We start from the raw sequence: 7728 nt of genomic DNA, 5'->3' as shown, positions 1-7728 counted from the left end.
GAAAAGTGCTTCTTCCTATTTCTAGGGCTCTCTCGCTACTGGGTTAGTGCAGGGCTGGTCCCTGGCCTTTGGGGGAGACATCCAGCAGGGGACCAAGGCGGCCTCCCTGTCAAAGGGCGCAGCCTAGCATGTCTTGGCGGCCTCCCCACTCCCAGGGCTCCTCCTTCTCGGCGAGGTAGCCTGACTTCAGGGGTAACCATGGAGGCTCCTACTTCTGGGCCATGGGTGGGACCCCGCCGTGCTCCCAGCAGCCATGGGCTCCTCCAGGTCTGGGCTCCAGCACTGCCCTTGGCCTGCAGCTCATCCTTTGGAGCCTGGCTAGGCCGGGATTGGGAGAGGTGGCGCCTTTACCTGCGGGTGATGGGACTGGTGGGGAAATGGAAGGGGTGCATGACAGCGCCAGGAATAATGGGACACTGGAAATAACAGGGGGAGGCTTAGTGTTTTTTTTTTGTTGTTGTTGTTGTTTTGTTTTGTTTTGTTTTTGTTTTTGTTTTTTTAATAAACATTCTTAGGATGTATTTTGTGAGGCAGATTTACAACACTACTGTCTTGATTAAGAAGGAAAGGGGGAAAAAACACACAGAAAAAACCAATACCCACATTTTTAAAAAGATCATAGTCTTAGGAGTTAATTTAAACCACAGGAACTTTTCACCTATCTCATCTTAGCTGTACCAGTCAGTGATAATATGCCTCTTTCAAATTCAATTATTTTACTAAAAATACCTTGGTTTGGACAAATTCTCACATTTGCAGGTCCATTACCATTCATACATGTGCTGTGTATTTTGTCAGAGAATTATAATTATTTAGTGACCGTATTTACGTGAATATAGTATTAAGTGTAGACCTTAGTTTAATTTACCATAGAGAAAAGAAGTGCATTGATGATTGTAGATGTCAGCCATTGATTAAAATATCAATTCCACTATATTTACTACCATTTTACAGTAGAATACAAGGTACAACAACAATTCTTTCAAGAATTCTATAATGTTTTGTCTAAGGCTTAAAGAGAGTTTCATTTTTTTTAAACACACAAGTATGTAAAAATTTATTTACTTTTTTTTTTTATTTGACAGAGAGAGATCACAAGTAGGCAGAGAGGCAGGCAGAGAGAGTGAGAGGGAAGCAGGCTCCCTGCTGAGCAGAGAGCCCGATGCGGGACTCGATCCCAGGACCCTGAGATCATGACCTGAGCCGAAGGCAGCGGCTTAAACCATTGAGCCACCCAGGCGCCCGGCCATTGTTAATTAAATGCTTAAATCTATCCATTGTTGGGGTCGCTGGGTGGCTCAGTGGGTTAGGCCTCTGCCTTCAGCTTGGGTCATAATCTCAGGGTCCTGAGACAGAGCCATGAATTGGGCTCTCTGCTCAGCGGAGAGCCTGCTTCTCCCTCTCTCTATGCCTGTCTCTCTGTCTATTTGTGATCGCTCTCTGTCAAATAAAAAAAATTCTTTAAAAAAATCTATCAATTGTTAATTCTAATATTTTATTAAATAGTTTCTTTATTGATTCTAATCAAAATTATCTTAAGCATTTAAATGATAAGTAACAATAAAAATACCCATAAGACATGTACCCTTTGTTATCATGCATAGTTACAAACATACTGGTTTCTCAAGCTGATATTGGTCCTCCCATCATCCTATCAATGAAGTCATTTTTCTGAATAGAGTATTTTTCAAACCACTGTGTATACTTTGCTCTCATCCCTGCTCTTGCCATTTTAGATAACTCCATAAAGACTCATGATCTGGGGACATCTTTGGAGATTAAGAAGAATACTTGATGTTTTATGAGTGTATTTACTCATAAACTCACTCAGTGTGAGAAGTGAATACAATTCTCATGTGTCATTCACTGAGATATGAGTAACATTAAAATAGCAATTGCTCATCATATCTCTAGGACAAAATTTAGAAACAAGTTCTGATAATTTGTGTAGCTGTTTTAATAGTTGAGTTCAAGTTTATTCAGTGGGTAAACAAATATATTTATTCAGATCTTGAATATTATGTCTCTCATGTATAACTTCTTTCTTTATTGTGGCTATTAATTCCTTATTGAATATATCATTTGCAAATATCTTCTCCCAATCAGAAGTTATGTTGATTGTTCGCTTGGCTGTGCAGAAGCTTTTTATCTTGAGAAACAGTAGTTCATTTTTCTTTTGATTCCCTTGCCTTTAGAGACCTGTGTTGCAGGAAGTTACTGTGGCTGAGGTTGAAGAGGTTGCTGCCTGGGGTTCTCCTCTAGGATTTTGAAGGATCCCTCTCTCCCACTGGGGTTTTTCATCCATTTTGGATTTTTTGTTACATGTGGTAGAAGAGAATGGGCCAGTGTCGTCCTTCTGCATGTGACTGTCCAATTTTCCCAGCATCATTTATCAAAGACATTGCCTTTTTTTCCATTGGATATCCTTCCCTGCTTTATTAAAGATCAGTTGGCCTTAGAGTCAAGGGGTTTTTTTCTGGGCTCTCTGTTCTATTCCATTGAGTGATACGTCTGTTTTTGTGTCACTAACATGCTGTCTCGATGATCACAGCTTTGTAAACTTGCTTGCAAACAGAAATTGTGATGCCCCAAGCTTTGGTATTCTTTTTCAACAATCCCCGGGCAATTAGGGGTATTTCTGGCTACATGCAAATTTTAGGATTGCTTGTTTTAGCTCTAGGAAGAATATCAAGTTTATTTTGATAGGGATTGCATTGAATGTGTAGATTGGTCTGGGCAGCTTAGACGTTTTCACAATGTTTTTCTTCCAATCTATGAGCATAGAAGTTGTTCCACCTCTTTGTGTCTTCCTCAGTTTCCTTCATAAATCTTCTGTAGTTTCTATGGTACAGATCCTTGACCTCTTAGATTAGGTTTATTCATAGGTATCTTATGGTTTTGAATGCTATAGTAAATGGAATTGAAACCTTACTCTTTCTCCATTCAGATTGTTAGTATATAGAAAAGCAACTGATTTCTGTGCATTCGTTTTGAGTCCTTCATGTTGCTGAATTGCTGTTATTTCATGTAATTTAGGGGTGGAGTCTTTTGGGATTTTCTCATAAAGTATATTGTCATATGCAAAGAGAGAGTTTGACTTCTTTGCCAGTTTGAATCCATTATCTTTTTGTTGTACAAATGCTGAGGCTAAGACTTCTAATACTCTGTTGAACAAAAGTGGTGAGAATGGGAATCCCTGTCATGTTCCTGACCCAAAGGGAAAAGCTCTCAGATTTTTCCCATTGAGAATGACATTTGCTGTGCGTTGTTCAGAGATGGCTTTGATGAAACATGTGCCTTCTAACCCTATATTTTGAGGAGTTTTCATCTGGAAAGGATGTTGTATTTTGCCAAATGATTTTTCTGCATCAGTTGAGAGGATGATATGGTTCTTGTCATTCTTTTGTTAATATGATCTATCACATCGATGCACTTGTCTATGTTGAACCTTCCTTGCATCTCAGGAATTGATCTCCCTTCATCATGAATAGCTCTTTTAACATTCCATGGGATCTTGCTGGCTAGTATCTTGCTGAGTATTCTGGCATTCTTGTTCATCAAGACTATTGGTCTGTAATTCTCCTTTCCAGTGGGGTGTCTGCTTTTGGATCAAGCTAATGGTCGCCTCATAAAATGAGTTTGGACACTATCCATCCCTTCCTTCCTTGCTTGCTTTCTTTCTTTTTTTTGAAACAGCTTCAGTAGAAGAGGTATGATTTATTCTTTCAATGTTTGGTAGAATTTCCCTGGGAAGCTATCTCACCCTGGAATCTAGATTTTTTGGAAGCTTTGTGATCACTGCTTCAATTTCCATGCTGGTTATGGGTCGGCTCAGATTATCTATTCTTTCCTGTTTTGGACTTGGTAGATTACAAGTTTCCATGAATGCATCTATTTCTTCCAGATGGCCTAATTTGTTGCTGTATAGTTGCTGATGATATGTTCTAAGAATTCTCTGTTTCTCTTACATTGGTCATGATCTCTCCCTTTTATTATTACTATGAATCAAACATAATGCCTGTTATTTTCTACACTTACATTTAAGCCGTGATGGATGAGTTGAGAGTAGCATTTGCTCTATTGCCACGTGGTCTGAGTTACCCGCAACTGTGACCTTCATGGGGTCTAATGGCCAATGTCTTCATTAATATCCATGTAAGTGTTTTAATTAACGGTGCCTCTAAGTGGCACATTTAGCTTTGCGTTGGTTGAGACTTTCAGCCTCACCATGACCTTCAGTATAAATACAGCTCAAATATTATCTTTTCATCTTGTAGGACAGTTTACTTGTTTTCCTTTAAAACATGGTTTCCAGGTGATAATATCAGTCAGGGGTGAAACTGAGAAAGCCAACAATAACTGATCAGCTGACCTGTATGTTGCTTGGTCACCAGAATGAGGCTAATCTGAGAAATCCCCAATGATTGGCCAGGGCATAGTGATTACTTTGCATAGTGGTGACATCACATGAAGATGGCATTGTGATGTCCTGGGGCAGTTATAAAAGCTTGGCAACAGCACAGGCTGCAGTGTGGAGAGAGATGGCAGTTCAGTCACTGCTCTTCCTGCTCTTCCTTGACTTCTCTGCCCTGTTCCCTGCCCCTGCCCATAGCAAGCCCCTGCTCATTCCTCCTGTCCTGGGCCTCTCTCCGATACTCTACACACCACCTTCATATCAGCACCTATGTCTGTGCCCCTCTGTGGTCCTGAGAGGCCTCAAATCTGTGCATTGTGTTTCGTAGACACATTTATCTTGGCATTGGATGAGTTATAAATCATGGCATGGTATTTCGGATTTAGGAATCAAGATGAGAGATGAGTGTATTATTTTAAAAAACTGAGGAAGGGGACGCTGGGTGGCTCAGTGGTTTAAAGCCTCTGCCTTTGGCTCAGGTCATGATCTCAGGGTCCTGGGATCGAGCCCAACATTGGGCTCTCCGCTCAGTGGGAGCCTGCTTCTCCCTCTTCCTCTGCCTGCCTCTCTGGCTACTTGTGATCTCCGTCTGTCAAATAAATAAATAAAATCTTTAAAAAATGAGGAAGTACTGGTAAAAATTGTAAGTGGGTTTGAAGTATCTGCCTTGGGTGTCAAGAGGCATAGGTTGTGGGACCAACAATTTATCCTATGGTCTGTTGATGCAATGTCCATGCATTCTTGGAATAATATCCTAAAGTCATAAAAAAGTTATTTCACTTAGTAATTTACATGTTCTCAAATTATTGCAGATGTTCATCTCCTAATCTACTGGGAAATACCTACATCAGGGTTCTGGGTTTATGTGAAGGAGTTTATTTTCAATTATTGGGTGGTCACTGTCAACTCGCAGAGGAAAAACTGGGAAAGCTGGTTGTGTTTATAGTTAAAGAGCTATTGCATCTGACACGGAAGTCACTTTAGATATTGAATATCTGGTTCAAAACTCTAATATGAAGAATTATATTTTCATGTAAAAATAATTAGATTATTTCTCCATTATTTTAATTTTACCCAATGGCATTATGGAAGCCAGTCTACTTACTTTGCAAAAGATTTGCATCTGCTTCAATCATTGAAACTTCACTCGAAGTTTTGGGTCTAGCCTCAGCATTACTGTCAATAGGGAGTGGAGTAAAAGGGAAAGAGATGGTTTCTTAGTCAGGTGGAGAATGAAGGCTTGAACCTGAAGAAGGTCCATACATGGCAGAGAGGATAGGACTATACACTTCTATTGACCATCTCCTCAGGGTGGAACCTACCATATGTGAGATTGATGCCAGGAATTTATTTTATTTATTCCTGACCAAAGTCTCTTCAGTTTGATACAACCATCAATATGAATACAGAGAGTTGCTGATGATAAATCAAGTTTCAGAAATTTAAGGGAATTCATTGGATTTCCTGTCTTAACACAGATAGTAAATAGATGCAGGTATTTATATTTTTAATTTGTATTTTAAAAGAATCCTATCTTAGCACTAAATATTTTAGGCAACAATTATGAAATAAAATTGGTCGTTTTTAACTGCTCAAAAGTAAATAGAAATTAAAAGAAAAGTATTAAACCTATTAATTAAACATGTTCCAGAGATGAAAGAGAGTCAAGAATTTATACAAGTTATCTATGCCTCAATAAATTGCTTTGTTTCTTCTATATTGTCATTTCAAGATATTTCTTGTTTCCTATCTATTTCAGTCTTAATCTTATTTTCTCTTGTTCCCTGCAATAATACAGCTTTGATCAATAGTGTAGAGAATACACACATCACTTCCAGATCCTCTCAATGAACTCTGATCCATGTCCTGCCCCAATACCAAAGTTGCCCTACGTGGTTGTGCTTACAAAGATCAAACTCCTCTTTATTATCTCCCCTGTAAATTGCTTTGTAAATGTATATATTCAGTTTATTCCTACTTCACAATGAGAAAAGTCCTCGAAATAATGTAACTTATACATAATTTGCATATTACCATTTTGAATTTAGCTTAATATAATTTAATAAGCATTATCAATATTACAGATATTCTTTTTCCTAGGTTTCAAATGTTCCTATTCAATTGCAAATAAGACTTGAAAAACCTCTCACTTTATTGATTCACATATTTACAGAATAAAGTGAATTTTCAAATATAGGATCATTATAAAGATTAAATGTGGATCCCATGTGATGAGAATTAATTTGGTTCAAACTATATATGATCCGTTGGCAAATCTAGAAATGTGTTCTCTAGATACCGGACAATGTAGAATTTTATTCAGAAGCAAACGAATCTCAAAAAAAGATCATTCAGATCACTAAATAAGTCTGGTCACAATCCATTTTGTCTGATTATTGCATAGTTGCAACCAGAATGCGCCTTTAACAAAGAAATTTCTATCATTTTCCCTAAAATTTTATAAGAAATATCAGGCTAAATTTTAATAAGCATCTGAATTTAAAAAACAAAAATCAATTTTCATATAAATTTGGGTTATTTCTTCTCTTTTCAAGAACTCTGTCATAATTTTGTGTGAACTTTATCAAAATAAACTTCTTTACCCACCTATGGGGGAAGAGTTCTCTAAAAGACCTAGCAGACTTTTTCCACAGGACTTCCATGAACCTACTGGCTGCTCAAAGCATACCTCCGTTCTTTGAAAACTTTGTTCATACTTGTATCTGCATGCCCATAGATATTAATTATTTTGCATTGCTATCCGTTACCTAGATTTCATGGTATTATGAAATGACTTCCCTAGAATGTATCAGGTTGCCGAGAGGACAATCCTCTGGAGTCCAGCCAAGCACAGTTCCCTGCAGTATCTCTGCAATGAGTCATACATGAAATTTTTCATGCCTTCTAATGTTTCCACAACAGTTTCTGTTAAAAAGAAAACAACTTATTTGTGAAGCATAACAAATAACATGGAGGACATGGGGAGATGGAGAGAAGGGAGTTGAGGGAAACTGGAAGGGGAGATGAACCATGAGAGACTATGGACTCTGAAAAACAACCTGAGGGTTTTGAAGGGGCAGGGGGGGGGGGTGGGAGGTTTGGGAACCAGGTGGTGGGTAATAGGGAGGGCACATATTGCATGGAGCACTGGGTGTGGTGCAAGAACAATGAATACTGTTACGCTGAAAGGAAATTTTAAAAAAAGTAAAAAAAAAAAAAAGCAAGAAGACAAACAGCAGAGTTCAGAAAGCTTTCATGACTTAGGGATTAAGACTCATTTAAAATAGTTAACCAATGTGTATTTTTCATTTGTT

This window comes from Meles meles, unplaced genomic scaffold (assembly GCF_922984935.1).
Source record: "Meles meles unplaced genomic scaffold, mMelMel3.1 paternal haplotype, whole genome shotgun sequence".
NCBI classification, from domain to species: domain Eukaryota; kingdom Metazoa; phylum Chordata; class Mammalia; order Carnivora; family Mustelidae; genus Meles; species Meles meles.
Note: the sequence above shows the minus strand (reverse complement) of the source record.